Raw genomic sequence first — 12,524 nt, forward strand, 5'->3', positions numbered from 1 at the left:
TACTATTATATATATATATATATATATATATATATATATATTCCACATAAAAATCTCCTTTGGTCTCTAATAATTTTTAAGTGTATAAGTCTTGAGGCCAAAGTTTGATAACTACCATTCATCAATCTGAGGAATTTGTTTTATGATGCTAGACTCATTGTGATCTCATTCATGTTTCTTAACCTCTCTGGGCTTGTTTCCTCATCTGTAAAATGGAGACGATTATAATGCTTACTGGACCATAATGAGGATTAACTATATTAGTAAAACCCAAGAATTGTAGAACACACATTAAACATTATCTTTAAGGGGCATAGACCTGTCCAATATCTGAGGAATGCAGAATTCATGATGGGATCTCCACTTTAGGTGGATCCAAGGAGGAACCACATAAATGAAGCACTACCTCAGATTCCCTCACCCCTCTGCCATCACACTCTCTGTTTCACACATTTCCACACTGCTTCTTCCAACATATTGCCTTTAAATACAGTGAGAAAATGCCACATAAAGACAATGTATGTGCCATTGCTCCTTTACTCCTACCTTAGTTTTACGTGCAGCAAAATTCTCTGTGGTCTACAATGCCCAGTTAACCTCTTTGTTGAAGGTCTAAAAGGAGTCAATATGTTCAGACAAGGCCACTCTCTTTGATCACACAGCAGAATATCAAAAGGGACTCATTTGTCTATAAAGCTCTGGCTTCAGGCCCTCTCCATGTCCCTAATATCTAATAACCACCTTCTAAAGTACATCTCATGCTGAGATACCATCTGCCACATACTCTGGTCACCTGATATACTTAAGTTTAATAATCTGATTCAACAAGTTTGAGTTAAGCACCTTCCTGAATCCATTCAATTATACAACAAGTAAGAAATAAAAATAAAGAAAAGGAAAAAAGAATATATGTAGTCTTTTCAAATATCTATAGAACATTTAAATAAAGCCTCATGGTTTATTTAGCTATTAAGAAAATTCCTACATATTCCTAAATATTAAAAATTATATAAACCATATTCTCTAACTACATAATGAAGCTCTAAATTGACCACAAAAAGATATAAAATAGCAAGACAAGGAATAAACATATAATTATAGAGTATATTAGGAGAAAGAAAAAATTAAAATTGAAATTATGAATTATTTGTTTTTTTGTATGCCATAATAGAGATTAAAATTATCTCTCTATTCCCTTTATGCTTTAGCAAAGTGTCTCATTAAATGCCAGATTTTGTTGTGGATAAATTCTAGACTTTTTATCTTTTCAATAGAGTCTCTCCCATGAAGAGTTCATCCATGCCTAGAAATTAAATTCTAAAATATGTAAAAATAGTGCATTCGGACTGGGGCTGTGCCTCAGTGGTAGCACACTTGCCTGGCATGTGTGAGGCACTGGGTTCTATTCTCAGCACTGCATATAAACAAATAAAATAAAGGTCTATTGACAACTAAAAAATGCTTAAAATAGTGTATTCACATTTATATCTCCATTTCAAATATGTCATCCATTTTCATTCCCATTTTACCAATTATCTACTTGGCTGTTTCAAAAGCATCTAAAGCTAAGTGGATTCAAAACTCATAATCCCCAAATCTCCATCTGATACCCTTCCTCCATCATGTTCTTTTCCATTGTTACTTATATTTGTGTGGGTACCGTCATACATTAAGTTAAACAAGCCAAAACAATAGAAATTATCCTGGGCATCGGCTTCTCTATTATCTCCTCCTACCCATATCCAGTCTATCACCATTTACTGTCAGTTGTACTCACAAAATTTTTCTTTTCTTTTCTTTTTTTTTTTAGAGAGAGAGAGAATTTTTTAATATTTATTTTTTAGTTTTTGGCGGACACAACATCTTTGTTTATATGTGGTGCTGAGGATTGAACCCGGGCCGCACGCATGCCAGGCGAGCACACTACTGCTTGAGCCACATCCCCAGCCCACAAAAACTTTCTTAAAACTGTGCACCTCTCTTCTTTTCTACCTTTACTACCTTATTCCAATATACTACTACTATCTGGACTTGTAGTGGCCTTTTAATTGCTCTCCTATGGCCCCCACTTGTACCCTTGAATTCATTTTCCACATAAACAACTAGAGTGATGCTGGTAAGTGTCAAAACTGACCATATCCCTTTCTTACTCCAAACTTTCTAACAGGCCTTCTCATTGCTCTTAGAAGAAAATACATAGTCTTTATCAAGATGTACAAGTCCCTACACGGTCTAACTCTACCTCTGTATCTTCAGTCTCAACATGTTTCTGCTTTCTTTATTCTTTTACTAACAACCATACTTGACTACTTTCAGTTTACAATTTTTTCTTGTGCCAAACATGATGTTCACTCTTTTTGGAATGCTTGTTTGCTCTGGTTTGCCTAATTTACTTATATTTACTCTTTTTCTGGACTACTTAAGTATTCTTCCTTTATATTTTCTTTCTTTTTTTAAAGTTTTGAGAGACACTAAAATATTTCAAAAATTTTAGGACTGCTTAAACTAATAATATCACAAAATATGAGATGTTCTTAACATTATATAACAATGAGTTTATGACAGATTGCCATAAGATGGTTTTGTTTATCCAATTGGAGTAATTGCTAATAAGGTGACCATTTTGGTTACCCCAAAAGTTTTGAAAATATCACTTTGTTATTCATCAAGTCTTTGTAAAGTCAATGATTAGTTTAGGTGAATGTGAGCTAAAAATGTTCATCATGAGTCAAAATACTCTTTTTTAAAATTATAATTATTAATGCATGCTAATGGTACAAATTAATGGGTTTCATTAATTTGACATTGCCATACTTGCATATATTGTGCTTCGATCATGTCCATCCTCCCTTCTACCCTTTCTTGCCCTGTCTTCTCTTCTCCCACACCCCAGCACCCTTCACCTTACCTAATAGGTCCTCTTCTATTTTCAGATCATCTTTTTGTTTTGTTTCAACATACAAGAGAAAACATGTGATACTGATCTTTTTGTATATGACTCATTTCTCTTAACATTATGTCCTTTGATTCTATCCATTTGTGATAAAATTTGTGATCTTCAAACAGAGGTAATTTAACTTTTTCCTTTCCTATTTGCAGCCCAATCATTTCTTTCTCTTGCCTTACTTCTTGGACTAAAATTTTAAGTACTATATTGAATAAGAGTGGTGAGAGTGGACATGTTTGTCTTATTCTTGATTTTAGAGGCACTGCTTTCAATTTTTACATATTCACAATGATGGTGGCTTTGGTTTTGTTATATATAGCCTTTATTATGTTGAGATATGATCCTTCTATAACTAAATTATTCAGGGCTTTTTTTGAGAAGGGATGTTAAACTTTATTAAAGGCTTTTTCTGTATTTATTGAAATGATGATTTTTTTATCCTTGATTTTAATTATGTGCTGTATTACATTATTGATTTACATATGTTGAACCAACCTCCCACTTCCAGAATGAAACTAGCTTGATAATCATTTATAATCTTGTAAAATACACTGCTGAATTTGAATTGCAAGTATTTTATTGAGAATTTTTTTGCATCTAACTTCATCAAGGATATTGGTGTATAGTTTTGTTGTTGTTGTTGTGACAGGTTTGGTAAGGTAGTACTGACTTTGTAAATGAATTTGGAAGGGTTCCCTCCCTTTCTAGTTTACAGAATAGTTTAAGGAACATGGGTATCACTCCTTCTTGAAAGTTAAATAAAATTCAGCAGTGAATCCATCTGGTCCTAGACTTTTCTTAATTGGAAGACTATTACTCCCTTCATCTCACTGTATGCTTTTGATGCATTTAAGATTTTACATCTCTTGGTTCAATTTTGATAGCTTATATATGCTCCTTTGTTCATTTATTCTATATTTAAAAATTTATTGGCATAGAGTTTTTCAAAATATTCCCTATTTTATGAGTCTCAGTGGTATGTTTTAATATACCCACTTTATCTCTAAATTTATATACTTGAGTATTCATTGTGTATTTATTAGTATAGCTAAGGCTTTGTTAATTTAGTTTATTTTTTCAGAGAACCAACTCTTTGTTTCATTGATGCTTTGCATTGTTTTTTTAGTCTCTCTATTTTGTTTATTTCTGCCCTGATCTTTATTATTTATTTTCTTTTAATGATTTTGGGCTTAACTTGCTCTTGTTTTTCTAAGACCCTGATAAACACATTAGGCTATTTACTTGAAATCTCTCAGGGCTATAAAGTTCCCTCTTAGGACTGTTTTCACTGTATCCCAGAGGTCCTGGTATGCTGTGTTGGCATTTTCATTTGATTCTAGTAATTTTTAAATTTACCTTAGATCTCTTCACTGACTCACTGTTTAAAAAATATTGTTCAGTTTCCATGTATTTGCCTACATTATGTAATTAATTTTGCTATGGATTTCTAGTTTTATTTCATTGTGATCTGATAAGATACAAGAAATAATTTCAATTTTTTTAAATTTGGTAAAACTTGGCCTAATATTCCAATCTATTTTAGAAAAGTTTCATGTCCTGATGAAAAGAATGCGTACTCTGAAGTTTTTGGATGGAATACTCTGTTGATGTCTGATAAGTACATTTGATAAATAGTATAATTCAACTTTTATTATTATTAGAGTACTGGGGATTGAATTGAGGACTTCACACATGCTAGACAAATGCTCTGCTTCTGAGCTACATCCCAGCTCTTTTTATTTATTCATGTTTTAATTTTGAGACAAGGTTTCACTAAGTAGTTGTTCTGGCTGACATCAAACTTGTGATCCTCTTGCCTCCATGGTGTACCACCATGCCTAGCTCTTTGTTGATTTTTTTTCCTGGATGATATATTTATTGGTAAGAGTGGGGTACTGAAATCACCCATTATTATTTTACCATAGCCTATCTCTCCCTTTATTTTCAGAAGTATATTTTATAAAATCAGGTCTCCAACATTTGTGGCATATATATTTATCATTGTTGTAACTTCTGGATGGATTGTTCCCTTTATCAACATGTTCCCTTCTTGGTCTCTTCTGACCGATTTTGGTTTGATGTCTTATTTGCCATGTATGAGTATACCTGCTCCTGACTGCTTCTGGATTTCATTTGCTTATAATATCACTTTTATCCTTTCACTTTCATTCTATTTGTGTCTTTATCAATGAGGTGAGTTTCTTTCAGGCAGGAAATTGTTGGACCTTGTTTTTGATCTAAATAACCAGTCTGCATCTTTTAATTGGAGAACTAATACCATTTACTTTCATGGTTGTTATTTAAAAACATGTACTCCTTCCTGTCATGTTGTTGTTTTTCTTTTGTATGTTTTGAATCTGTTTCTTCTTCCCTCATTCATCTTAGAGGTTTGGTGCTTTATTGAATTTATAGCATTTGATTGTTTCCTAATTATCATTTGCTTATCTATTCTTCCAGTGAGATTTATTCATTACTGTGCTCTAGTGATTATGTTTATCTTGCTTCCTTTTCTAGGTATTGGTTTAAGTATCATCTGTAGTGCTGGGTTAGTGGTCATGAATTTTTTTTTTTAGTTTATCTTAGATGTTATTTATTTTGCCTTTAATTCTGAATAATGACTTCTTGATATAGTAATCTATGTTGGCAATTTTTTTTTCTTCCAGGACATGAAATACATCATACCATAACCTCCTGGCCTTTAGAATTTCTGCTGATAAATCTGCTTTTATTGCAATGGGGTTGCCTTTATATGTGATGTTGAACTTCTCTCTTGCAGTATTAAATATTCTTACTTTATTCTGTAGTTTTGGCAGTTAAACTATAGTGTGTCACAGAGAGTTTCTTTCCTGGTAATGTTTATTTGGGGTTCTAAATGACTCCTGAACCTAGACGTCCATTTCTTTCCAAGATTTGGGAAGTTTTCTGTCGTTATTGCATTTTTTTCTGTGATGTTTGCCTATAGCTATCCTCCATTGTCAATTCCAATTTCATATATATATATATATATATATATATATATATATAGAGAGAGAGAGAGAGAGAGAGAGAGAGAGTCTTTTAATGGTATACTAGTAACTTGTATGTTCCATTAATTCTTTCTTAATTTTTTCCTTTATTACTGTCTGAATGTGAAAATTCATCAACCTTGATTCCAAGCTGATATTCTTTCTACTTGATCCATCTTTGGGGAGGCTTTCAATTATTTCTTATTTGACTTGTTTAGGTTTCCATTTCTATGATTTCTATTTAGTTCTTTTTCAGAATATATATCTCTTCATTCAATTGGTTTTTCATAGCCTGCATTGTCTTCCTTAATTCATTCATCTATTTATTTATATCCACTTTGAATTATTTTAAAATATTTTTTAAAAAATTCCTTTTCCAGCATTTCATACATTTGTAATCAGTTTACTAGAGGTTTATACACTTTTGGAGGAGTCATGTTGCCTTGTTTTTTCATATTTCTTATTTTATTTTTAGTTGTAGATGGACATAATACCTTTATTATTTATTTATTTATTTTTATGTGGTGCTGAGGATTGAACCCAGTGCCTCACATGTGCTAGGCAAGTGCTCTGCCACTGAGCCACAATCCCAGACCAATATTTCTTATGTTTTTATGTTGATATTTTTATGTCTGTTGGAATGTATATTTTTCTACTTTTACGTGAGATTCTTCTTACTAAGCAAACTTCTCTTTAAAATGTGCCTTGAAATATCAGTTTGTTATGTTGAGTTTAATTACAACTGAACTTCATGGTTCAGTTTTCCTGCTGCTTCTTTAGTTGTGATTAGTGGATAAAATTATACTTCATGCTTGTATTAGTCCTTCTTTATGTGTGTAGTCTTTCAGGCTTAGAGGTGCCTGCTTTCTCTGCAGGCATTGGAAAAAAGGGGGTCCTTCTTGTAGTTCAGGCAGGTGTGAGGTAGATAGCAAAATATATGGGGTGGAAATTCTGTGGTAGAATGAAACTGACCAAGCTATCCTATGTACCTATATGGATATACCAAAGTGAATTTCACCTTTTTGTATATCTATAATGCACTAATTAAAAAACAGTATAAATAAATAGAAGAAATAATGGTAGAATAGAGGAAATAGAACAGGGGGAAGAAGGAGGAGAGAGAAAGGAAAAATACTAGTGACTGAATGGGAATGAAATGTATTCCATGCTTGTATAATCATGTTAAAATGAACCCCATATAACTGTAATATTTATTATAGTATAACTATAATAAAGTAATAAAATTAAAAAGTAATAATAAAAATAAAATTAATTTTAAAAAGGAAAAAAATAGAAAAGGAAAAAACTGAAAAAAGAAAAAAGTAAAAATCAAAGAGGAAAGATTTGATCCCCCAAATCCTGCACCTGCCTCTTGAGCTTCCAAGTGGCTCTACCCCAGGGCCAAACTGGGTCTCAAGGCAGGTGCCTGCTGAGTCAGTGTAGTTACATTGTTGTGGGCTCCCAGAGACAAGAAAATGCAGGGGACTTTTGACTCCCAGAGCACCAAACTCAGACAAAGCCTTCTCAAGATAGTTCCCCATTACAGCACTGTGAACATCCACTGGAAAGTGCATAGGACTTCTTCATAGCCAGTTCAATATGCAGATCTCAGGTTCACTGTTCAGACTTCACTTTTACACAGTACAGAATTCTGTGCTAGGTGTGCTCACATGGACTTTCTCTCTTTCACATCTACCCTAACCTCTGCCTCACTGTCATTCTATCAGTGCTAGGGCATTTTGTCTCACCCTCTGTTCTACTACCCAAGGTATCTGGGTTTTTCCAAGTCTCTGACTATCCACTATTGAAATTCAGCATTCTCCCATAGTCACTCACCTTGATAAGCAGTTGCTCTCCAGTTGTTTTGATTTTATCTGGTGGAGAAACAGGTGAGTGCTAGGTGCCTTTTATCTGCCATCTTGGATCTCCTCCTAATCTTTCTTAAGACAACCTTCTTTGACCTCTTAAAGAGGTCAAAAATCTATTATAATTTTTCATAGCAATATATTTTCGTATGTTGCAATTAGCATAGATAAAATTTTATATTTGTATGATTAATGATAATCATTAACAATAAACTGTAGGTCTCCTATTAGGAACCACGTAAGTGAGGCATATTGGAAAGGGATCCTTCAACACTAGTCAAGTCTTTTAGACAACTGAAATCCTGAGAAAAACAGATATTTCTGACATATAAGGAAGAAGAGAAATAAGAGTGCTAATGGAGTAGCTCAGGGGAAGAAAGGAAGTCAGGCCATATAATGGAGACTAAAGAGAGACTATATATTAAGAATTCTTGGCCAATAGTATCCTGTGGGGAAAGTCAAGAGAGGAGGGAGTCTCCAAGTTTCCTTATTCATGATGCCTTTCCTTGCCTTTATAGAGTCAGATGATAAATGCCCATCTGGCAAAATATCTACTACATGTTGCCAAGTGCTGCACTGGGCACTCAAGTTTTTTTGAAATACCAAAACTGCTTTGCCTTCAGCTATCTCTTAAAGTTGACACTACAGTAATATCTAAGTTTTTGTTTTTTCACTATTGTGAGTTTAAAAAACATAAACATCCATATCAGTATGGGATAGGGGCTGATTAGGGTAGGCAGGGAGAAGGAAATCTTATTTCTACTGGAAATAGAACTCCAGGTTCATTCATCATGAATTTTTATCTGATGTGAAGATTTTAAAATGTCCTCACTATGGTCTCTGTCTCCTTTTCTTGCCTATTCACTCACAGCTGACTCAGGATGACCTTAGGCTCAGCCCAGGGCTAAAGAAGCCATTTTGAATATGGCCATTTGGCTTGAATAAGTCAGTTCAAGCTACAGTACTTTGCACAACAGAGAAACCTGAATATTCCCTTTAAGCTAACCTCTTGTCCAACATTCAGGTGGAGCAAAAATATAAACCAGGGCATATCAAAAAATACTTTTAATACTTTTAAATAACAAAAAATACTTTGTGGGTATGTATATGTGCGTGAAATATAAATATTCCTAAATTTTTAAAAAATTAATAGGTAACTTTGGAGTTTGTAAAAGTATAGGTCTTATGATGTGCCAGTGGTTTTCCAATGATACTTTTCTGCTGCTAAATTACCACTTAAAGCGATAGACTGTAGAAGCAGTTCTGAATTGAAGCCTATTGTGACAGCAACTATCAGAAGGGCCAGGATGGAACAGAAGAATTTTCAAATTAAAACTACACAAAGAAACTCAAAGAGGAGAAAATGGCAGATCTAACTCTCTGTGGGGAAGAGAAGAGACCTTGTAAAATATAAAGAACCAAAGTTTAAGATCGTGAGTGGTCAATATATTCCAAAATTTGAACCATTACTGACCTCTGGTGTATGGTTGATTATCTTAAAATTCATGTTCACTTAAATAACCCAATCAAGCAAATAACCCAATCAAGCAAAATGAGTTTATATCCTAGGATATTCTTCCTTTAAGAAAGCAGTTTACCAACTGAACAACCTCTCCCCTACTCACCTTAGCCTCTGGTAATCACTCTTCTACTCTCAACTTCTGTGAGAGCAACTTTTTTAGATTCCACTTTAGTGAGATCATGCAGCACTTGTCTTTCTGTGCATGACTTTTTTACTTAACATAATGTCCTCCAGGTCTATCCATGTTGTTAAAAATATTGCACAATGTATATAAGAATGGAAACATCATTTTATCCCATTGATATATACACTTATTATTTTCATTTATAATGCATTTTGATCACAAATGGGGGACTGGAGTGTGGAGAAGGATGAAATGAAAACAGGAATTACCCTAGAATTTGTCATTCAAATATCAAAAAATGTCTTGAACTTTAGGGGTTTTGTTAAGGAAGTCAGTGCTTGCACCAATATGGTGAAGTGTTGAGCTTATGTTTTCTTCTAAAAGTTGCAAATTTTATGATTAAACTAAGAATCAATAAGTGGCATCAAAATTAAAAAGCTTCTGTACAGCAAAGGAAACAAGAGTTTGAAGAGAGAGCCTACAGAATAGGAGAAAATCTTTGCCAGCTACTCCTCCAGCAGAGAATTAATATTCATAATATATTAAGAACCCCCCAACATTTAACACAACCCCCCACAAATAACCCAATCAATAAATGGGCAAAATAATTAAACAAGATTTTCTCCAAAGAAAAAATACAATGAATTAAATTTAAAAAAGAAAAAATACACTGGCCAACAATTACGTAAACAAAATCTTTAATGTCTCTAGCAATCATGCAAATGCAAATCAAAACTACATTAAGATTTTACTTCACTCCAGTTAGAATGGCAATTATCAAGAATACAAATAATAACAACTGCTGGTGAGGATGTGGGAGAAAATATACACTCATATATTGTTGGTGGGACTGCAAATTAGTATATTTACTCTGGAAAGCAGTATGGACATTCCTCAAGACTAACAATGCATCTACCCTATGACCTCACTATCCCACTCCTTGGTATTTATACAAAAATAACTAAAATTGGCATAGTGTAGTGACAGAGGCACATTAATGTTTATAGCAGTGCAATTCACAATAGCCAAGTTATGGAACCAACCAAGATGTGTGTCAACAGACAAGTGGGTAAAGAAAATGTGGTATATATACATATTGGAGTATTACTCAGCCATAAAGAAGAATGAAATTATGGCATTTTTTTTTTTGGTAAATGGATAGAACTGGAGAACATCATGCTAAGTGAAATAAACCAGACTCAGAAAGTCAAGGATCAAATGTTTTCTCTCATATGCAGAAGGCAAAACAAATTAAGGGTGAAAGGGAGAGGATCCCATGAAAAAGAAGAGAGATCAGTAGAGTAAAGGAAGGGGATTCGGGGGAGGGAGGAGAGACAGGAGAAAGGAGGAACTGTGGAATGAAATTGACCAAATTATGTTATGTGCATATATGAATATATCACAATGAATTCTACCGCCCCCCTCTATATATATGGCACCAATTTTAAAAAATGAATAAATAGAAGGAAGACTAGTGTAGAGGAATGGGAATAGGGGAAAGAAGGAGAGGAGGGAAAGAGGAAGTACTAGGGACTGAAATGGAACAAATTATATTCCAGGCATGATTGATTGTGTCAAAATAAACCTCAATATTATGTATAACTATAATGAAATAATAAAAGACATTCTAAAATAAAAAAAAATTATCCTAGATACTTTGTTTGGAGAGTTGGAAAAATGGTGTTGCTGTGATCCTAAAACGGCAAGTTGGGAGAGAGGAGCTGCTGAGGGGCTTCAGTGGACGTTTTGTCTCTGAAATGTTTATCTGACCATAGCTATCGTCCTGACCTATGCTCTCAGTTTCATCTAAGGAAGAGTCAGAAAGTTGTGAGTTGGTTTCTCTAGGCAAGAAACAGGAGTCTGGAGATAAAGTCAATATTACAGAAAAGTCCAAAACTGAACTTTGGAAATTTTCTCTCACCAAACATTAATGTCTCCCTCACTCTACTTTTGAGGTACATTTAATAGGTAAACACACATTGTCTTTGATTTTTCATGAAGACTAAAGTAGTATCGGATAGTCTTTTACCTCACTAATCCTCTTTGTGTCCCCGTCTTCACCTAGTTTCTTCCAGGTTCATGCAGGTTGGTTCAGGACACTGGCACCAAAAAAATATAGAAAAATTTCTTTAGAATTGAGGTTGTATTGCCTGAGTGTGATAACAAGTCATCAAACACATTTCACTTAGTTGTTTAGGGCAAATAAAAATTTAAAAGTGGAAAAATTAATGTCTAAATTAAGCATGATAATACATGTATCCAATGTAATAATAACCAACATTTTTGAGCATGATGTAGTAGTAACAGTAGATACCATTTAGTGATTCTGCCTATGTTAACTCATTTAATATTTACAATATATATGTAATATCAATTGTAATGCATTCTGCTGTCATATATAACAAATTAGAATAAAAAAATAAAAAATTACAATAGCTCTATGAAGATGGCTGTATTATTATACCAATTTTACAGATAAATAAAGTAAAGAGAATAATGATAATTTGCCCATTATTACATAGCTAGTAAGTAACATAGCTATAGTTTGAACTCAAGAGATCTGGTTCCATGATCCACATTCTTAACTACTGTGTTGCACTTTTTCTTATGAGGTTAAAAAAATAATATAAAATATATACTAAAATGTTTAGAATATGAAAAGCTTCTAAATTTTCAATATTGTTATTGTAACATAAAAGATCCTATGGGTAGATGACTTCTATCTTTTTTCTTATATTGATTTAAAATCCTAAAACCTGATCATTTTACAGGCTTTTTAATATTTAAGGGAGAGATGGAGACCATCTTTTATGTTTATGGCCTAATTCCATCTTAAAAAACAAAACAAATAAATAAGCAAAAGCCAAGAAAGGGTTATTATGTAAAGGTGAGACAGCTAATAAACCCTTTAACTGAAATGCAAACTCAGGTCTTTTAGAGCTGAGAACTAAGCTCATTGCATGACACTATTGCAGACCTCATGAGGCCTCAGAGGTTGGTGGGGTTAATAATATGAAATATATCAATGAACAAATATTAATGCACGATTTAGAAAATAGTT

At 33.4% G+C, this 12,524-nt stretch overlaps 1 protein-coding gene across 4 annotated transcripts in view; it reads right to left on the bottom strand.

The window, feature by feature from the left end:
- The window catches only part of Klf8 (Kruppel like factor 8), a 196,198-nt gene that overhangs the window by 92,573 nt on the left and 91,101 nt on the right, over positions 1-12,524 (bottom strand). For all 4 annotated transcript variants that reach the window (XM_048796720.1, XM_015506613.2, XM_048796718.1 and 1 more), the window contains one exon: positions 11,493-11,562. The gene's annotated coding sequence lies outside the window, so the exon portion shown is untranslated. The remainder of the gene's footprint in view (positions 1-11,492; positions 11,563-12,524) is intronic.

The sequence above is a fragment of the Marmota marmota genome, unplaced genomic scaffold (assembly GCF_001458135.2).
Source record: "Marmota marmota marmota unplaced genomic scaffold, marMar, whole genome shotgun sequence".
NCBI classification, from domain to species: domain Eukaryota; kingdom Metazoa; phylum Chordata; class Mammalia; order Rodentia; family Sciuridae; genus Marmota; species Marmota marmota.